The 21,371-nt window shown below is 39.4% G+C and overlaps 1 protein-coding gene across 13 annotated transcripts in view; it reads left to right on the top strand.

Moving 5' to 3' along the window:
- DUSP16 (dual specificity phosphatase 16) overlaps positions 1-21,371 on the top strand; it is a 90,191-nt gene that overhangs the window by 16,123 nt on the left and 52,697 nt on the right. For 2 of the 13 annotated variants that reach the window (XM_047865375.1, XM_047865373.1), the window contains exon 1: positions 16,289-16,421. The exons of 8 other annotated variants lie outside the window; for them this stretch is intronic. The gene's annotated coding sequence lies outside the window, so the exon portion shown is untranslated. Of the gene's footprint in view, positions 1-3,746; positions 3,905-11,224; positions 11,382-11,401; positions 11,467-16,288; positions 16,422-21,371 lie in introns of those variants that run through there. 3 more of the 13 variants (XM_047865372.1, XM_047865371.1, XM_047865374.1) reach the window with 3 other exon arrangements.

The raw sequence follows: 21,371 nt of genomic DNA, 5'->3' as shown, positions 1-21,371 counted from the left end.
CTCTTTTCCCCAGGGGTTCTTCAACTAGGGGTCCAGCACACTCTATTTTCCTAGGCTGAGGGATAAAGTCACAATTAGAAGTGGAGGCCAGTCAACTTGAGGTCCTCTCCTGGCCGTTTCCCCTTCCTTCCTATGATTGCAGACTTGCCCTGTTTGCTCTAAGAGGATTGTGCTAGCCGGCTGCTTCTATAGGGTAGTTGGGGAGAAGGAAGACAGGGTCCTGCAGCAGCTCTTGGCTCCTTTCAGAATATGGAAGGTTGTGTGTGGAGGGGTGGGAGGGCCGTCTGGGTGGCTCCGTCAGTTAAGCGTGTGATTTTGGCTCAGGTTCATGATCTCATGGTTTGTGAGTTTGAGCCCCACATGGGGCTCTGTGCCGACAGCTCAGAGCCTGGAGCCTGCTTCAGGTTCTGTGTCTACCTCTCTGTCTCTTCCTCCCTTGCTCGCGTGTGTGCTCTCTCTCTCAAAAATAAATAAACATTAAAAAACAGAATATGAAAGGTTGGGAAGGACACAGCAAGAAAAAGTAAGAGATCTGTTGTCATTTTTTCCTTTTTTTTCTTAGTAAAAACAACATAAAATTTGCCATCTCAACTAGGAGTGTTAAGTACGTTCCCATTGTTGTAAAACATACCTTTAGTATGTTGTAAATTTTTTCACCTTGCAAATCTGAAAACTCTGTACCCATTAAACAACAAATCCATTTCTCCCTTCCCCCAACCCCTGCCTGGTAACCTCCATTCTCCATTCGGTTTCTGTGATTTTGACTATTTTAGATACCTGATGTAGGTGGAATTCTATAGTATTTGTCTTTTCATGACTTATTTTACTTAGCATAATGTCTTCAAGGTTCATCCATGTTACAGCATGTGACAGGATTTCCTTCCTTTTAAAAGCTGATTATCGTATTATCATTTCATGTATAACCATGTTTTGTTTATTCATCTGTCGACGGACATTTGAGTTGCTTTTAGTTATGAATAATGCTGCTATGAACATGGGTATACAAATACCTCTTAGAGAGCGTGCTTTCAGTTCTATTAGATATATATCTAGAAGTTGAATAGCTGCATCATTTGGTAGTTCTGTTAATTTTTTGAGGCACTACCATGCTGTTTTGCATAATGTTCACACCATTTGATAACTCCATCAACAGTGCACGGTGGTTCTAAATTCTTCACATCCTGGCCAACACTTGCTATTTTCTGTTTTGTTTTGTTTTGTTTTTTTGAGAATAGCTATTCTCATAGGTGTGAGGTGATAGTTCATTGTAGTTTTGATTTGCATTTCTCTGATGATTCTGAGTGATGATGATGAACATGTTTTCCTATATTCGTTGGCCATTTGTGTATCCTCTTTGGAGAAATGTTTAAGCCCTTTGCCCATTTTTTAATTGGGTTACTTGATTTTTTTCTTTGTAAGATGCCATTTTCTTTTTAAAATGTGAATTGGCAACTTAGAACTACTCAGAACAGGTGTGATACCGCAGGGATACAAAAGTGGAATGAGTGGAATATAGGAACTGGGAGTAGCCTCCCCCATCTCTAGCCATTACCAACCAGTACAGCTTGCTTAGTTGAGGGCTTTGTATTCCAAAGAGGATTTGAGGTCTCAGGGTCATTCTCCTACTCTTCTCTTCTTCCTTGTTACTTACAAAACCATGGGGGTAGACAAGATGGTAACCGAGGTGTTAAAAATTCTTAGGTTTTGAGAGTTACTGCCTTTTACCAACTGACCTCTAGCAGGTAAAATTTCCTTCAAACCTCAGTAGCACTGACCCCTAGACTAAGAAATCTTTGTTAATGGCTAATAAGAAGCACTCCACAAAAGCTTTGTCAGATCTTTGGTTTTTTAACTTTTAATTTGACTTATTTTGTTCTTCATACTGTAGTATCACCCTCAAATCCTGAGGCTAAAGATTAGTTCTTTGCTGCTATATACAAGTCCTTCAGTGGGTATGTTGTACTTTGCCCTGAAGATATACAGCAGTTGTTGTTTTTTAAAAACCTGCTCACAGTCATGAGGAAATAGAAGTCAAAGTTCATTTGGCAGTGTATTTGTTGTTGTTTTAAATTCATAGCGCAAACAGAACAGCCAGTCTAAATTCAGTGAATTTTATTTTGGTAAAACTAGCTATTTTTTTTTGCGTGTGTTAAATGCCATCTTTAAAGAAGTATTACCCAGCTGATTATTTATTCTCTGTGGCTTTCGTAGTGATATTGTGGTAGTAATTAAAAGAAGTCATCTGATTGTGGTGGTTGAGGTTGAAGGGTACTGTGGACTCTGCTATAATATGCTTAGAATTACTTTTAGATTTCAAGTACTTGATATTTTTAATTTTTTGCATCTTATTGATACTATTTGGTAGATAACCAATTTTAAGGGAGTTCATCTTAGTTATATGCAGTTATATATTACCGCCATATGGTGCTGTGACTTAAAATGCTGTAATATTAACATCACTCTATGAAGTAATAAGAGAAACAAGTAAAATCCAGTAAACTGAATAGAATGGGTAAGGAATACGCATGGTGACCCAGAAAGAGACTGGAATTCGTAGTGCTTGCAGTAGAGTTCAAGATATCCAGTCCAGTACTGCCTTTGTGTTTGGCTATCCATGACATCTACATTGCTTTCTGGTATGTTGCCAGGTCTTGATGGAACATTACCGATCCCTTCTTTTGCCAAAATACTGAACAGAGCTGAGTGTGTGAACAGGGGAGGTAAGGCAGGAGTCTAAGGTAACTTCAGAGAGCTACATTGTGGGAAGCTGCCAGAATGTTCAGAGCCACGTAGGTCATTCTTAACCTAGATTATATAGAACTCAAGAATTGAAAATGCATTTGATAACATTATGACAATTTCATTGCAAAAGATTATCTAGATCCTGTGGGGCTTCTCATCACTATCTCTCTGATTATGATTGGTTGTTTAGTTGTGAAACAACACAACCACCGGAAAACAGGTAAAGTGAAAAGATAAAACTAACTCATGGCTGGTAATTAGTAGGCCAGAATTCATTAATGTCATCATTATCAAAAAGGTGTGGAATTATCATTATCAAGAGGGTAGAAGATTTCCCTTTCAAATGATAGAATTTCATAAATTTATAATCTATAAAACTATCAGATATTTTCATTATTTATCCAGTTATTTATGTTGCATGGGAAATATAGCATTTTTATACTATAGTTCCGTTTCTGGTTTCTGAAAGTGTATAATGTTACTCTTATTACAACATCAATATCATTTGTAATGGAAATTATTTTCCCTTTTAGATGCTTCAGAATCCACGTTTAAAAACAATTTTTTTTTAACATTTATTCATTTTTTTTTGAGAGACAGAGTGAGTGGGGGAGGGGCAGAGAGAGAGGGAGACACAGAATCTGAAGCAAGCCCCAGGCTCTGAACTGACCACACAGAGCTCGATGCGGGGCTTGAACTCATGGACCGTGAGACCATGACCTGAGCCAAAGTCAGACGCTCAACTGATTGAGCCACCCAAGCGCCCCATAGAATCCACATTTTAAAAATTAGAGTGGTACACATGCCTCTAAGACTGTGATTTGCTCACCATTTCTCTAATCTGTTTTGTGTTTGGTGGGGAAAGATTTGCTAGGAAATGTGACTAAAGTGATCATACAATTTTGGCTAGATAGTAGCTTTTATTTTACTTAATTAATTAATTTAAGGTTTATTTATTTTGAGAGAGTGAGAAAGAAGGCGCTTGTCCAAGCAGGGGAGGGCCAGAGAGAGAGGGAGAGAGAGAATCCCAAACAGACCTTGTGCTGTCAGCCCGGAGCCCAAGGAAGCAGGGCTCAATCTCGCCACTGCCAGATCACGACTCGAACTGACATCAAGAGTGGGATGCTTAACCAGCTGAGCCCCCCAAGCGCCTTAATAATAAGTAAGCTTTTTCTAATTAAATATGGACTATATATGTAAACATTTTGATAGTATTAAGAAATCATTATAATTCACATTAACTATAAAAAAGTAGAAAAATCCTATGACTATCTCAGTAGATTCAGATGAAGCATTTATTAAATGATACAAAGCTCTTAGCAAAGAAAAATAGGACTTAACTAAATATGATACTAAGTTCTGATGAGGATGGAGAGCATACAGAATTTTCATGTGTTGCTGGTGGGAGTGCAAAATGGTACCACTGTTTTGGAAAACAGTTTGGCAGTGTCTTTTAGAGATAAGTGTGTGCTTCCCATATGACTCATCAGCCCTACTCCTAGGTATTTACTTCAAAATGAAGACTTATGTTCACACAAAAACTTGTATTCAAATGGCTGTGAGCTTTATGTGTAATCACCAAAAAACTAGAAAGAACTGAAATGTCCTACAACTGGTGAATGACTATACAAAGTGTGGTACATCCCTACAAAGTATTGATGTATGTAACAATGTAGATGAACCTTAAAGGCATTATATTGAGTGAAAGACATGACTCTTGAAAAGTTATGCATGGTATGATTCAATTTAAGTCATATTCTAAAAAGGCAAAACTGTAGATATGGAGAACAGGTGAGTGGTTGCCAGGGTTTGAGGGTAGGGGAAGGTATTGATTACAAAGGAGTGGCATGGGGGAATTTAGGGTCAAGACTCCTAGAACTGTATACCAGAAAATATGAATTTTACTTTATGTAAATTAAAAATAATACTTTGTTAACAGTAAATTCAGTAATATTCCTAGGTACCAGGTTGATATACAAAATAGGTATTTCTGTATAACAAAATGAAATTTTGAGAAAGAGGACATTTCTAATATCAAAAAATTCAGATACTGGGGCACCTGGGTGGCTCAGTTGGTTAAGCGTCTGACTTTGGCTCAGGTTATGATCTCATGCTTCGTGAGTTTGAGCCCCACATTGGGCTTTCTGCTGTCAGCACAGAGCTTGCTTTGGATCCTCTGTCTCCCTCTCTCTCTGCCCCTCTCCTGCTTGTTTTCTCTCTTCCTCTTTCTCTCTCTCACAAAAATATTAAAAAAAAATTCAGATACCTAGGACTAAATAAATCTAATAAAACATGTCCTCTAAAACCATTACACATCTGATTCTAAAATTTATATGGAAACATAAACAGCAAGAATAGCCAAGGTAATTGAAGAGAAGCAAAATTGCAGGATTAAACAGACCCATAAAAGTGTGTGTATGCAATATATATAATTATATATATTTATTATGTACATCTATACATACAAAATTTATTATTAAGGTGGCATTATACAGCAATGTAGAAAGAAAAGTCTTTTAAATAAATGATCCTGGGTCAATTGCATATCCTATCCATATCAGAAAAAAACTAGTTTTGACCCCTACTCACATCATACATAAAATAAATTCCAGGTTGGGGCACCTGAGTGACTCGGTTGAGCATCTGACTCTTGTTTTCGGCTCAGGTCATGATCTCAGGTTTGTGGGATTGAGCCCTGAGTCGGGCTCTGTGTAACAGCACAGAGCTTGCTTGGGATTTTCCCTCTCTCTCTGCCCCACCCTGATACATGCTCTCTCTCTCAAAATAAATAAATAAACATTAGAAGTAAATAAATATGGGGTGCCTGCATGGCTCAGTTGGCTGAATGTCCAACTTGGGCTCAGGTCATGATCTCGTGGTTCATGAGTTCAAGCCCTGCATCAGGCTCACGGTCAGTGCAGAGCCCGCTTGGGATCCTCTGCCCCCCTCTCTTTCTGCCTCTCCCCATTAAACAATCAATCAGTCAGTCAATCAGTAAATTCCAGGTCAGTGGTAGATCTAACTGTGGAAGGTTGAAAAAAGTTTCTTAGAGGTGCCCAACGTATTAATCATCAAAGAATGCTGAACAGAATCACAGTAAATTACCACTACACACTGAACAGAATAGCTGAAATTTAAGAGCAAACAAATACAACAACAAACAACTTGAAAGCAGCAAGTGTCAGGAAAGATTCAGAGCAACTAGTACTCTCAAACACTGATGGTAGAATTGTAAATTTGTAGAGCTTCTTTGGAAATTTTTTCATATTAGGTTAAAGCTCTTCCTACTTGTCATACCTGTGATCCAGCAAATCTACCCGTAAGTGTATATCCAACAGAAATGTGTGCTTATGTTCACCAAAAGTCATGTCCAAGGACTGTAAACTGAAAACAACCTATATGGCCTCTCAGTAGAAGAGTGAAAAAATATCCTGTCATCTATTCAACGAAATACTTATAGCAGTGAACAGGAAAGTCTTGGTATTTACAAAAACATGAGCTCAAATATAACGTTGAAGAAAAGAGTTCTAAAATAGGCAAAACCAATCTGTGATATAAGAAGTCAGGATAGCAGTGACCTTTAGGGAAGGAGATTAATTGATGGGTTAGTGTATGAGGCCAACTTCTGGAGTGTTCTATTCCTTGATCAGGATGGTGGTTACATGGGTATGCTAACTTTGTAAGAGCTCTTTGGCTATATATTCATATTTTATGCTTTTGGTATACATGTTGTATTTGTATTTTTAAAAATTTATTAAAAGATATTTTGAGTTAACTAGGAGAGAATGGCATCCAGATTGTATTAGTTTCTTTTTTCACTGGGAAAGTTTGTATTATCAAGTGTTGTAAGAGAGAAAATTATTTCTATCTACAAATACCTTCATAAATACATATAGAGAATGGTTTTAAATTCTTTCCTAACTAAAACAAGACATGCCTGAGCTTCTTAGGTTTTAATTGCTTTTATTGCTGGGGAGAAACCCATTCTTCCTCTATCCATGTTTTTTTGTTGATTTTTTTTTTTCCTTCACAAAACAATAGGTTTTTGAAGTAAGTCACAGAGATGAAAAAGTACAGCATAGGGAATGTAGTCAGTGATATTGTAATAATGTTGTATGGTGACAGATAGTGACTACACTTATTGTGGCAAGTACTGAGTAATATACAGAATTGTCAAATCATTATGTTGTATACCTGAAACTAATAAAACATTGTCAACTATACTTTAATTAAAACAAATGAACTTAGATAAATTTTTGGAAACCATTCTACATCAATACATATAGATATTTTTCCATAGGGAATAATACTACACTGATATGATAGTATATTTAACCCATTTATTGTTTGTTGACATTGAGATTGTTTGTTTCTGACTTTTTATAATTATAAACCTGTTTTTCAGTGAACTATATTTCACATGTAATGTACTTGGGCAAATACTTATGGGACAAATTATTGGAAGTAGAATTTTTGTATCTTAGAGTATGTATATTTTAAGCTTTTTGTTTGGAAATAATTTTAAACTTACAGAAAAGAAAAAATCTGTTATTAACAGTTTGCTCCCTTTGCTTTATCATCTGTTCTCTCTTCACATATATACATAATACATTTTCCATTTGGGAAGAATTTGGACACATCATGGCCATTTATCCACAAGCACTTCAGTGGGTTTCCAGAGAACAAAGGTGTCCTCCTACCCACAGTAGAGTTGTCCACCTAGTAAGCCTAACATTGATTTAATACCCCCATCCAGTCGATCCTTTGTATTCTGGGTCATGTCAGTTGATCCAATAAGATTCTTCACAGCAGTTTTTCCCTCTAGTACAGGACCCGGTTGAAGATCAGATACTGCATTTACTTGTCATGTATATTTTTAGTTTCCTTTCATTTGCTATAGTATCTTGGCCTTTCTTTGTTTTTCTCTTTTTGATGACAACTTTATTGGGATATAATTCACATACCATAAAATTTACCCTTTAAAAATGTTCAGATCTAATTTACAACTATAAAATTCTTCCTTTTAAAGTAGAAGAAAAGTCAGTGTTTTTTAGTATTCCCACAGAACTATGCAACCATCACAACTATCTAACTCCAAAACATTTTTATCACCCCTCCCCCCCAACCCTGTATACATTAACAGTCACTTCCCATCACCCCCATCCCACCATCCCAGGTAGCCTCTGGCAACCACTTATCTACTTTCTGTCTTTATAAATTTGCCTCTTCTGGGCATTTCATATATTCATAGTCATATAGTATGTAGCCTTTTGTGTCTGGCTTTTTTTTTTTTCTTTGTTTTCAAAACTTACCCATGTCGTAGCAGGTATCAGTATTCATTCATTTTTATGGCTGAATAATATTCCATTGTGTGGATATATACTACATTTTGCATATCTATTCATCAGTTGCATAGCCTTTCGTCCTATAAATGCTGCTATGAACATTCTTGAACAAGTTTTTGTACATGTTTTAATTACTCTTTTCTGATCTAGGCTTTGTATGTCGGTATAGCAGCCAGCAGAACTTTCTTAGTCATGGTTTCCTTTAGGGTTTGTAGTGGATCATGACTAGTCAGAGAAACAACTGTTAGGAAGACATGGACCAGGCAGGGCAGTTTTGTTATTTTGAAGTGGTCTGTTGACCAAAAATCTTGAGGACCTTAAAGTGTAGGCAGCTAACTTCTGTCTACAACTATTCTAGGTTGTCCAGCTCCTGAGAGCTTATACTTTTTGCCTACCTTACTGCACCTCCCAGTAAAATGGACCAGTTTTAACAATTAGTTCCTCTTTTATTTTTCCTGCTTACACTCTTTGGAAAATACTGACGGGCAGAAATGTCTGTATAATCTTGTCAGATGTAATTGTCAGAGTTGTAAAGCCATACTTCCCTTTTATGCTTCTTTTTATGTTTATATTTGTGTTGGGGGAGGTGACAGTGTACCTGAAGGAAGGGGAACTGTCTTCCCCCTCCCTCTTTCCCTCCACTAAGTCAGTGCATTGAGAATCTGCAAACTGGCCTCCTCCTGAAGATAAATCTGTGTTAAGTGTTTCCTGGCAGGAAGCAGCCAGCCTCAGGGAGAAGTTGCCTCTAGAGTTTGTAGAAGAGTTTGCTGGCTAGTGATGTCCCCAGTCCCTCCAAATTTCTCTTGGCCAGAAGTTATTTGTGAATACAAGGAGATTGTATAGCACCCTAAGGAGTTGGGGTAGGAGAGCATCCAGAGTAAATATAGGTTGGTGAGATTTATCATCTCCTTGTTGCCTTTCAGACATCACCACTAAAAATTCTTTCTGTTCTCCCACTCTTGGAGCACTCATAGCCTTACAGGTATCTTGTGCACAAATTTTATTTCTGTGGTATTGTCTTAAATTGTATCCTCCAAAGATGCCCGAACAAAAAGATTTGCACAAAAGAGATGTTCAGAAACTGTTATGTAATGAATGAGTTACAAGTTAGACCCAGTACTCAAGGGGGACAGTCAAATGAGCATTTTCTAGCCTGGTGTTTCTTCTATTGTTTGTTAATAAGGTATGTTAGGAATAAAACCTTCTGATTCTGTTTGAGTGCTACCTTTTCTTTCCTTTAAAAAATTTTTTTTTGTAACTTTTTTTTTTTTTAGATTTATTTATTTATTTTGAGGGAGAGCGAACAGGAGAGGGGCAGAGAGAGACAGGGAGAGACAGAGAATCCCAAGCAGGCTGTCCACAGTCAGTGCAGAGCTCGACTCCCGGCTTGATCTCCCGAACCATGAGATCATGACCTGAGTGGAAACCAAGAGTCGGATGCTCCACCAACTGAACCACCCAGGTGCCCCTCCTTTTTTTTTTTTTTCTTTTTTTTTGAAGTAACTACTGTCATAACTTTGAGAAGGGTGGGGATGTCCTTTATGTAATGTAACATAGATTGTTTGGCTGGAGGCCCAAATCTTGGTTTCCATCATCAGCTTATTAAATGAAGTTTTACAGGATTGGATCAGAGGGAAGTATTGCAAAAGATTGTATGCCCTGTGATTTGCCCTTAGTAATGGGAAATTCCTGGGTGGAGATATTTATTTAACTTGTGTTCATTCACAGGTGAACACTGAACTCTGTCTTGTCGCCTTTCAACTTTTAAAAATCTTTTCTTGATACGTCTAGAAACCAGTGAAGAAGGATTGGAACCATAAACTGTTTTATTAAGGCAGAATGTGTTCTGTGCCCTAGCATATCCTTGTGGACTTCTGTTGGGTATTATAAATGAACCATGGTCTTTCATTAGCATTGGAATTCTAGAAACTGTGACATTGAGAATTTTATCTGTTACCTGATGATATGTTCAGAACCCAAGACTTCCAGCAGATATTATAACACATACACTTTGAAGATAGGTGAGATGAATTTCAGTATTATGTATGTTACTCATTTTCTCCACTTCTTTCTTAAAAATTTTTTTAAACGTTTATTTTATTTTTGAGAGAGAGAGAGCACACACAAGCAGGGGAGGGGCAGAGAGAGAGGGAGACACAGAATCTCAAGCAGGCTCCAGGCTCTGAGGTGTCAGCACAGAGCCCGACACAGGGCTTGAACTCACAAACTGCAAGATCATGACCTGAGTTCAAGTTGGCGCTTAACTGACTGAGCCTCCCAGGGGCCCCTTTTCTTTTCTCCTTCTTTTTTTTTTTTTTTTTTTTTTAATGTTTATTTAGTTTTGAGAGAGAGAGAGAGAACACAAGTTGGGGAGGGACAGAGAGAGGGAATCACAGAATCTGAAGCAGGATCCAGGCTCTGAGCTGTCAGCACAGAGCCCGATGTGGGGCTTGAACTCATGGAGTGCAAGATCATGACCTGAGCTGAAGTCACTCAACCGACTGAGCCACCCAGGTGCCCCTCTTTTCTCCTTCTGAAACTCTACCTTCCAGATGGTTTCTCTTTTGTGGCCCTTCCTTGGGAGGCCTTAGGGAATCAACCTCCAGGGGTGCCTGGGTGGCTCAGTTGATTGAGTGTCCAACTCTAGATATGGAGCTCAGGTGGTGTGGAGCCTGCTTGGGATTCTCTCTGCCACTCCTCCGTCAAAATGGATAAACTAAAAAAAAAAACAAAACAAAAAACCTACCTCTACCTGTTTGTGTAAAAAATACTGATGCCTGGATCCTGCTCCCCAGAGGTTCTGGTTTATTGAGGTAATCAGGATATTTAAGAGTTCCCCAGGTGATTTTAATCAGCAGCCAACGTTCAGAATTACTGCGTTAGCCAAAATACTCCTCCATTAATCCTGTGTTGAGTTATTCCCTTTGTAGCAAGTGTTAGAATTTATAAAGTACTATTTTTTTTCTTTCTTTTTTTTTTTTGCATACTTACTGTGTTCTCACAGTGACCCAGTGAAGCAGACAAGCTTCTCCTTTCAGGGTTCCTTATTTTTCATGAATGTTCTGTGGAGGCTTGTCTCATCATTTTGTTCTCTGCTTCCTACATGGCTATTTCTTTTTTCTTTTCTTTTTTTTTAGGATCTTACTTTGAAGTAATCTACACCCAGTGTGGGGTGCTAACCCACAACCTTTGGATCAAGAGTCACAATTGCTCCTCACATGGCTTTTTATCTGCAATATCATGGCAGGCTGACATTTTGTTGAGGCGGTCTCTCCTCACAGCCACACATGTCAGGTGTTTAAAAGGGTATATTATTTCTCATCTTCTGAAACCTATTGCTTTCTGTACTTTTGAGGAGCCTTTTAAAATTTGCAAAATGGTAAGTCTGTAGGGCTTTGGAAAGCAGTGTTCTTTGGGAGCTCTATTTTCTCTTCCACCACTAACGCATTGTGTGACTTTGGGCAAGTACTTAACATTTTGTAAGAGAGAAATTAACCCATCAGAAGGTCTGCACTAGGAATGGAATGGAATTCCTGCTTCAACTGTGAGATTTGAATTGTCTCAGGCTGACATCCCATTCCTCCCATTATTGGCCATTCCCATTGCCATTATTTTCAGTTCAAACACAGCTTTTGTACCTTTGGTCCTCCAGGTGAGAGAGAGACTGAAAATCAGTAGGTCTTGACAACTGATTGAATGTGAACATTGAGAGAACCAAATATATCTTTGGGTCAGTGTGTTTTTAAACTTGCCTAATTGGAAGAACCTCCTGGGGCATTTGTTAAACGTCACAGTCTCTACTTGAGACCCCAAGTATCATTCTCCAGGGTGGGGCCTGAGTGATCATTTTATCTCCTATATGTATTTTTAATGTTTGTTTTATTTTTGAGAGAGAGAGTGCTAGCAAGGAAGGGGCAGAGACTCTCTCTCTCTCTCTCTCTCTCTCTCTCTCTCTCCCCCTCTCCCTCTCCCTCTCCCTCTCCCTCTCCCTCTCCCTCTCCCCCTCCCCCCTCCCCCCTCCCTCCCCCTCCCCCTCCCCCCTCCCCCTCCCCCTAAATTTCACTTGTGGCAAACATTTTATTTGTAATGATCGTGCTTTCAGTTTTAATTTTGAATATGTGGTCTTTGGTACTGCAGGTTATTTATTTATTTATTTTTAAATATAAAAAAGATATTTATTTTAAGATATACTGGTCTGGCAGGCCTGAATCTGTAGGACAATGTTAAAGCAAAATTTAGTGCTATCAAAAAGTTTGAAATCTTTATGTCTACAAACCTGAAAATTGTTTACTTAAGTTTTATACAACTTCTATCTTCTTTTTCTTCTAGAGAAAGAAGAAATAATTCTAATAATTATTAATAATAATTATAATTAATAATTCTAATAATAATTCATAATTATTATAATTAATAATGCTAATAATAATTCATTATAGGTAAATCTGGTATCAATCTGGTGACATCTCAATATCTGCTGCACTAAATTGATTGTAACAGTTCTTAATTTTTTTTTGATCATTTCATACTGTCATTTCCTGTGATTTAATTTAGGTTTGATGTTAAACAAAGATTGCAGACTGTCAATGCAGTTTTGCCCTGGGCAAGCTCTGAGATAGTATTCTTTTTTTTTTTTTTTTTAATTTACATCCAAATTAGCATATAGTGCAACAGTGATTTCAGGAGTAGATTCCTTAGTGCCCCTTACCCATTTAGCTCATCCCCCCTCGCACAACCCCTCCCATAACCTTCAGTTTGTTCTCCATATTTACGAGTCTCTTCTGTTTTGTCCCCCTCCCTGTTTTTATATTATTTTTATTTCCCTTCCCTTATGTTCATCTGTTTTGTCTCTTAAAGTCCTCATGAGTGAAGTCATATGATTTTTGTCTTTCTCTGACTAATTTCACTTAGCATATACCCTCCAGTTCCATCCACGTAGTTGCAAATGGCAAGATTTCATTCTTTTTGATTGCCAAGTAATACTCCATTGTACATATATACCACATCTTATCCATTCATCCACCGATGGACATTTGGGCTCTTCCCATACTTTGGCTATTGTTGATAGTGCTGCTATAAACATGGGGGTGCATGTGTCTCTTCGAAACAGCACACCTGTATCCCATGGATAAATACCTAGTAGTGCAATTATTGGGTCGTAGGGTAGTTCTATTTTTAGTTTTTTGAGGAACCTCTGTACTGTTTTCCAGAGTGGCTGCGCCAGCTTGCATTCCCATGCAGGTTACTTTTAGAAAAGGAATATTGGTCTGTACTAAAACTATATATATTTATATTGCTCGTCTGGAATACATATGAATGCTTTGCACCTTGAAGCAGGGCTGTTGTAGGGATATGTAATTAAATTTTTAAAAATCTAGGGGTGCCTGGGTGGCTCAGTCGGTTGAGCGTCCGACTTCAGCTCAGGTCATGATCTCACACTCTGTGAGTTCGAGCCCTGCGTCAGGCTCTGTGCTGACAGCTCAGAGCCTAGAGCCTGCTTCGGATTCTGTGTGTGTCTCTCTCTCTCTCTCTCTCTCTCTCTCTCTCTCTCTCTCTGACCTTTCCCCGTTCATGCTCTGTCTCTCTCTATCTCAAAAATAAATAAAAACTGAAGAAAAAAAAAAACTTAAAAAAAAGTAATTTAAAAATCTATTTTTTTCACATTACTAGGTCACTGTTGGATGAATCCCATGATTCTGTATTAAAACTTATCTTGATTAATGGTTCATGTAAAATAATTTTTACTGTCTTCCTCTGAATAGCATGAGCATAATGATTTGTGACTCGTTAAAATATATATACTTTAGTTTTTTGTCATAGAAGATATGCATCTTGTATATACATATATACGTGTTTGTGTGCATAGTATATATATATAAGTGTATATATATAATGGAAATGTTAGAAATTACTGAAAAATAGGTAGGAGGTAGTCACCCATCATGCCAACATTCTGCATCCCCTTCTCTTTACATTCTGCTTTATTTATTTTGGCCTTTTAATTTTTTTTTTTAAAGTTTATTTATTTTGAGAGAGAGAGAGGGAGAGAGAATTCCAAGCAGGCTCCACACTTAGCAGGGAGCCTGAAACGAGGCTTGATCCCACAACCACAAGATCATGACCTGAGCTGAAATCAAGAGTGGGACACTTACCTGACTAAGCCCCCCAGGTGCCCCTATTTTGGCCTTTTAATATGACTAATTCTTCTGTTTATAAACAGTTACCTGGCTAGTAAGACTTAAACTTGTACCTATTGCTCATTTTGCTTGATACTGGTTCATCTGAAGCAGGGACAGAATACAGTAACTGAGCTATTTCTGAAATTTTTTTTGGTAGAATAATTTAATACTGTAGTCTAAATAGGCGTTTTCCCAGGCACCTTCAATCAGGAAGTCAGTTATTTAATAAGGATATGTTTTGTGTCAGGCGTACTGCCCTGGATCTAGACCATCACTAGTTCCTTGGCTCTTTGCTTTCCTGTCAGATTTTGTAGTCACCATTCTAGGCAGAGCCCATCCTTCGACAACTAAAACTTTGTGGGTTGCAACTAGTCTCCTTGCTTTCATTTTCTCTTAATTTCAATCCATAGGAAGTTACCAGTGAAATGCATCTAGCATGTGCTCATGTTCTTTTCATAAAGTTCACAGTGACTTAGATGGTTTTTAGACTTTCAGGACACTGCACCAGCTGACTTCTTTCCCTTCGCCAACTTATTTTGTTATTCACTGTTATAATCTGGTTCTAGCTGGGAAAATCTGCACATAATTTATCCCTTTACCTTTGTTTATGTGTTTTCTTCATGTGGATTTTTCTTCCCTCTTCTCTGGCAGTTTATGTCCCTGTTTTCCTTCAAAAGCCTAAGACACTTTCTTCTTTTTGACTTGTCGTACCCCTGCTAGCATATTATCTTTTTATATTTGTCCAAATACCCCTTTTCAACTAATTAATATCAGGGACCTTCCATCCATTCTGTTTTTTTCCCCGCAGTGCCTCATATTGTTTTAGAAACCTACCAATACAGACACAGGTATTTGTCAGAGTGGGCAATTGAGACTTTGGTAGGAAGATATTCCCTGCTTCCCTGCTGCGTGTGGCATGCCTGAACCTGACCGACGTCACACCAGAATTTAGTGCCATCCAAAAGATGACAGAATCACCTCTTTAAAAAAAACAACAAAACAGCAAATAGGAATAATATCCTTTTAAACTTGCATTGTTCAGCAGGTGTTTATAGGAAATCTTGTTTTTGGACTTACTTTTTTCTGTGGATTATAATCCATTACCATTTTGCTTTTCAAATTATTTGGGAAATCCTTTTTAAAAACAATTTTTTTAATGTTTACTTATTCTTGAGAGAGACAGAGACAGAATGCAAGTGGGTTGGGGCAGAGAGAGAGGGAGACACAGAATCCGAAGCAGGCTCCAGGCTCCGAGCTGTTAGCACAGAGCCCTACGCAGGGCTTGAACTCAAGAGCTGTGAGATCATGACCTGAGCCGAAGTCGCAGGTTCAACCGACTGAGCCACCCAGGCACCCCTGGGAAATCCTTTTTTAAAAAGGAGCCGATAGAGTGAACTGGGAGCTGAGATAAGGGGCCTGTAGTTATTTCATTTTCCACTCTGCCTCTTCTTCTCTTCGAAGGTCATCTGGATGGGCTTGTGCTCAACAGAGAAGAGAACGAATGGCTCCCCAAGGCTGCTGGTGGATGAGGAAGGGCAGGGCAGGGCAGTGACGCTGCTGGTGCAGGTGCCAGTCAGAACTTGCCAGTCAGACTCTTGGTGGAGACCACTTTGTCCCTATGTACAGAGCTTGCTCTCTGCTTTCAAAATCTGAGCGCTAGATTATAAGTAATTCAGATCTTGTTCGTTTTCTAAGCAGTCTAGTGTGAAAACAGAATTTGGGTCTTCCTTTGAGGTTTAGAGAGGGGTTTTACCTTTAGTGTCTAGATCATCAGAGCATTGGAGGGCTAGTGAAAAGATACTAAGTTAATCATCTCCACGCAGTATAACCATGTATGAAACACCAAACTGGAAAAAGTTCCTCTCTCTTCTCTGAAATAAAACTTTACTACAGTAACAAATAAAAGATTTTAAAGGTTGATAAAACACCCGAATCTGTGGATGACTGTTTCAAAGCAGTCTGTGATTTGTGATTACTACTTAGGATCGCAGCCCTTATCAAGGGCCTTGGCATTCCCCCGCCCCCGAAAACAGAAAATGGATTCGTGAGAAGGGCTTAACCTGACAAAAGAAAATCATGAAGGGAGAAATGAAGAAGAAGGAGAGAGGAAGGAGATAGGGGAACAGCAAAGCCTCTAAGAAGGGCAGAGAAACTACAGGTAGGTTATGTGATGGAGCCAAATTATGAGGAAAGGATAGACTGAAAAGGACAGAATGGAAAAAGTAGCTCTGGGATGAGGACAGGGAAGATTCTGATTCTTCTCGTGGCTGCCCCACTTCCTTGCTGGTCTCCTTGCTGTCCTGTGGCAATGTGAGTCTTTCACCCAGGTCCTGGCCTTGTCACCCGCGTTGCCCTGTGGTACAGCTTCCTGATATCATCCCCGGGCCCCAGAGGGGAAGTGTGAGGACAGATGCAGTGACTTAAATTAGCATAGCCTGGGAGCCTGGAGTGAAGAGTGTTGCTGCTGCCACTGCCCCTTCTTCCTCTGCCCCTGGCCTCTCCCTTTATTTTTCACCTGGTAGAGTAACATGCCCCAGAGGGGACTCCTGGGTACCAAGGGACTGGCAGAGAAGTGGAAGGCATTGTCTTGGAGCAAACCTTGGAAATACCCCACCACAAGAGAAATGATCGTGCTGTTTTTGGACCCATTGCCCAGGAGTTATCCATTTTAATTTGTGTGTTGTAGGATGTAAGCTGTAATTCTGTGACATGATTGCTTAAAGAGCAAATCATTCCTGGTACTGTCCTGTTAAAGCACCTTGTGAAGGCCTGAGGTGCATTGACCGTGATATCATATTCTTATTGAAATAGTCTTTAGACGTTAAGTGATCACAGGATTCCTCCTTTTACAGGTGAGGAAAAAAAAAAAAACAACAAGCTTGGGGATGTCAAGTGACTGTTGCTGTGACATTTTAGTGTCTTTGTAGAGGAGCTGAAATTAGGAACAAGGTCTCCTGAATCATCTCTGGAGACTTATCCTGGTCCACAGTTGTTGTTTTTGAAACCAATGCATCATAAGACCTTACTTGTTTCTAAATTCCTAGATTTGCTTTGGTGTCAAGGGGCAAAGAAAAGGAGTAGGCTTAGGATGGAGGTTGACTGGCACAGAAAGAAGCCTGTCGTGGGTTTTTTTTTTTTTTTTTTGATTGTAGAGTTACGTAGCTCTGGCTTTTACTGTTAGTGGAGCTGAGCAAGGGGCCTGCAGCTACCCCTGGGCCTGGCTGGTGTCCCGTTTTTGAGGCCCCAGAGTTATTTTTAGCCTCAGGGCCTTGGAAGCAGGTGTGGTCCAGGCTTGAAGGCCACGCCTGGAATGTGTTCAAGTCTTGTTGTGCGTGTCTATTTAGGAGCTCAGAATAGTGAGGAGGCCGCTGTATATACTTTGTTGAAAGATTTGTGCTTTTCCAGTAAGAGGAATGAAAGTCCTCTTGCAGGCTTATTTTGGAAACTTTATAAATTGAAATACATTTTAAGAGTGTTAGGGAATATATTCATTTAAAAGAGAAAACCATCTATGAATTCTTTGTGTAAAGAAGAAAGCTTTTGTATTAAGAGTCATACCCCAACGGACCTACTGAACCTCCAGGTTTATAGTCATAAGTGTGTGATTTAAAATTCAATTTCTTGTCTCTCCCTGCCCCCCAACATTATTGTTATTGAAAATAATTCTTTGTAAGTTCTTCTGTGAAGTAGAAATCCAGCTTTTATCTGGAGGGTAAACATCAATTTTCCTTTATTGTATTGTTAATCCTATACCTTGTTCTAGCCCAAAGTTTTCGTAACAGTCCTGGTAGGAGGAATGCAGGCAGGATGGCGACAGCCACTTTAGGCTCTGAAGTGTATGTCGTGCCCTTTTTCTAAGACGTTTTTGTACCTTACAAGATTATAGAAAGGAAAAAATAGTACCTTTTGAATGTATCCGTCATGTGCTCATGTGTGTATGTGGGTGTTTGAGGTTCTGCTTTACTTTACTGTTTTGTAACTTTTATTCTCTTAATGGGTCATGACCATCCTTCATTGTCAAGAAGTATGCTTTCACACCATCATTTAAAAATGTTGCATGATACCGTGTTGCAGGATTCAGTGTGACTTGTAGGTTATTTAGTCTCCTTTTGCTGCGCATGCAGACCTTTTCCATTATTTTTCACGTGTCTTTAAATTTTTTTTTAATGTTTATTTATTTATTTATTAAAAAAAATTTTTTTTCAACGTTTATTTATTTTTGGGACAGAGAGAGACAGAGCATGAACGGGGGAGGGGCAGAGAGAGAGGGAGACACAGAATCAGAAACAGGCTCCAGGCTCTGAGCCATCAGCCCAGAGCCCGACGCGGGGCTCGAACTCACGGACCGCGAGATCGTGACCTGGCTGAAGTCGGACGCTTAACCGACTGCACCACCCAGGCGCCCCAATGTTTATTTATTTTTGAGAGAGAGACAGAATGAGATTGGGTTGGGGCAGAGAGAGAGGGAGGCACAGAATCCGAAGCAGGCTCCAGGCTCCGAGCTGTCAGCACAGAGCCCGACTCGGGGCTCGAACTCACGAGCTGTGAGATCATGACCTGAGCTGAAGTTGCAGGCTCAACCTGCTGAGCCATCCAGGCGCCCCTCACATGTCTTTTAACTGAAAGGTGAAGCAGTTTCTCATTTGTCACTTTGAAAAGATCCGTGTAAGCCATTTTGAAAGTATCTTCAGGAGAATAGTTTGGCTTTGTGGTTTTACTTATTTTAATATCAAAAGACTTAAAGTAGATAAAATTACAAAATATACTGTGATAAACTTGGGCTTAATTAGAAGTGGTGGAAGGTTTGGTGTTGATGATTCCCAATTGTTTTCCATTGCTTGTTCCCAGAGCCTTCTGATCTTCTTTGGAAAAATTAAATTATACCCTCTCTTTACCAGACTATATCCCACATTGTCCAGATGTTTACCCTGGTTGTAATATCATTAGTAATTTCACTCTTTGTCAGGAAAGTACACCTTATCTTTCATGTAGTGGCATTTTGTTGTTTTGGGGGTGAAGTGGACTAAAGATGGTGCACGGATAAAGATGATAAGCTTACATTAGTCTTACCAACCCCTTGAACACAGTAACCTAACTGACAGAGTCCTTGTGGTTAAGTATTTGATACACTTTTTAGCAAGGGGAGCTCCATGAGAGCATTTAAAATTTTTTTAATTTAAAGATCCGTTAAACTGCTTCCTTGCTGTTTAGATCTATTCAAGCACACATCTTGTTTAACATGTCTTTGATCTTTTGCTACCTTCTGTGCTGTAAAATCAAGATTTCATTATTAGGTACATTTGTGGAGTTGGAAGAATTATATTGATATTAGTAGTAATCTTTCTTGTTACAATTTTTTTCATTTCATACAGCACTTTTTATTTTTTTGCCAAGGAACGCTTCTCCCTTTGTAGTTTTAGTAAGAAACTACTGAACTTGTGTGTGTGTGTGTGTGTGTGTGTGTGTGTGTGTGTGTGTGTGTATTTCACAGTAAAGTATTCGAGTGGCTGGAAATACTTCATTCCTAATAGACCTAACCATTTTACTGAAGAAGGACGGAGCACCTACCGCATGATTAACTAGCACTTGCCCAGTTCAGCGTTACCTTGGGCAGCACTGTATTGATTGGCCTCAAGTCTTTGACAGAGAGAGCTGCAGCCTTCCCAGGATCCACCTAGCTCTCTCACCTCCTCATGGCTTGTACTTAACCATCAGAGTAAGACCTTTTCTGACTACTCTGTTTAAAATTGCAACTACCCAACTGAACTCTCCTTCCTCCCCTGGTTTGTTTTTTCTCCATAGCACTTGTGTTGTTGCTGTTTGTTACTGTCTCTGGCATTGCATTAGAAACTCCAGCAGAACAGGAGTTTTCACCCAGCACATTTTTGCTGCGTTTCTCCAGCAGTGCCTAGCACTTACTAGGTGCCCAACAACTGTTTGTCACATGACTGAATGAGTTACAGTAGGCCTGACAGGTGCTCAAGAAAACCAAGATGTACACATTAGTGTCCTTATCTGACCTCTGTTTGGTTTGATCTGACTCTTTCCACTCCTGCCTCCAGTCCACCTTTATTGCAAATAACCTTTCCAACACATTTTTTCCTTGAGTCTCAGATTAAACCAACCACAGACCACATTTTCTCTCGCCCAGAGACTTCATGTAAGGATCCTTCTATTCCCATTCCCTCAAGACCACCTCATATCCAGGCCCCTCTTCGGGGCAGAGGGAGGGTAGAGTCCTTAGTTTTTAGGCAAGGTGCCTGGAGAAAGCATTATATGTTAGAGGGAGCCGTGGGTACAAGGAGTGTGTCTGGAATAGGTACATGGAGTGGTGGAAGGAGGGGAGGTGGTGGAAGGAGGGGAGGTGGAGGAGAGCTCCGAAGGATCAGGGAATGGGAAGCTAGTGAGACAGACAGGTGAGCACAAACAGGAAGCAGTGCTGAGGAAGGACAGAGGCTCCAGCTGAGCCAGTACCCAGAGTGCAGTGCTCTTCCTGATCAGAAACTGGGTGAAGTCTTCTCTCAGATCTGGACTCTACCTGGGCTGACCTGTGTCTGAAGAAAAGACATTGTATTTAGTCTTTGAAGGATGGCTGTTCTTCCAGCCTTTATCTGTGGGTCCTTGACGTATATATAAACAACCTAAGCCTCCGATAGGAGTGGGTTCTTTCAGTGGTGCTGTAAGTTGGTGAGAGATGCTGGTTTTATGGTGCTAACAAGTGCTGTCTCTACGTCCAGTACTGTCTAGACACTTGTGCTTCAAGCTTCAAGCAGTCTGTCCCATTATTGCCCCCACTTGTCAGAACGTGTCCTCTATTTTGGGGTAAGAAAATATGGTCAAGACATTAATAACGTGACTGAAAGTACATTAAGGTTATATAGTTGTCATGGCTTTGGTGAGGGTGGCTTTTTGGGTTTTTTGTTTTGTTTTGTATTTGTTTTTTAATATATTTTACCAAATATTGGGCCTCAGAATTTCTGTTAGGGTTTGCCCACAGCATATGAGTCAAAGTTGCTTTAATCAGTGTAGATGGTCAAAGTCTAAGCTGTTCTTGCTTGTTTCCAAACTTCATAACCTGCTTTTTTCCCTTTTGATTTGTTCAGTTTTC

Source organism: Prionailurus viverrinus, chromosome B4 (genome assembly GCF_022837055.1).
Source record: "Prionailurus viverrinus isolate Anna chromosome B4, UM_Priviv_1.0, whole genome shotgun sequence".
NCBI classification, from domain to species: domain Eukaryota; kingdom Metazoa; phylum Chordata; class Mammalia; order Carnivora; family Felidae; genus Prionailurus; species Prionailurus viverrinus.
The sequence above is the reverse complement of the archived record's forward strand: the minus strand, read 5'-3'. Positions and strand labels throughout refer to the sequence as shown.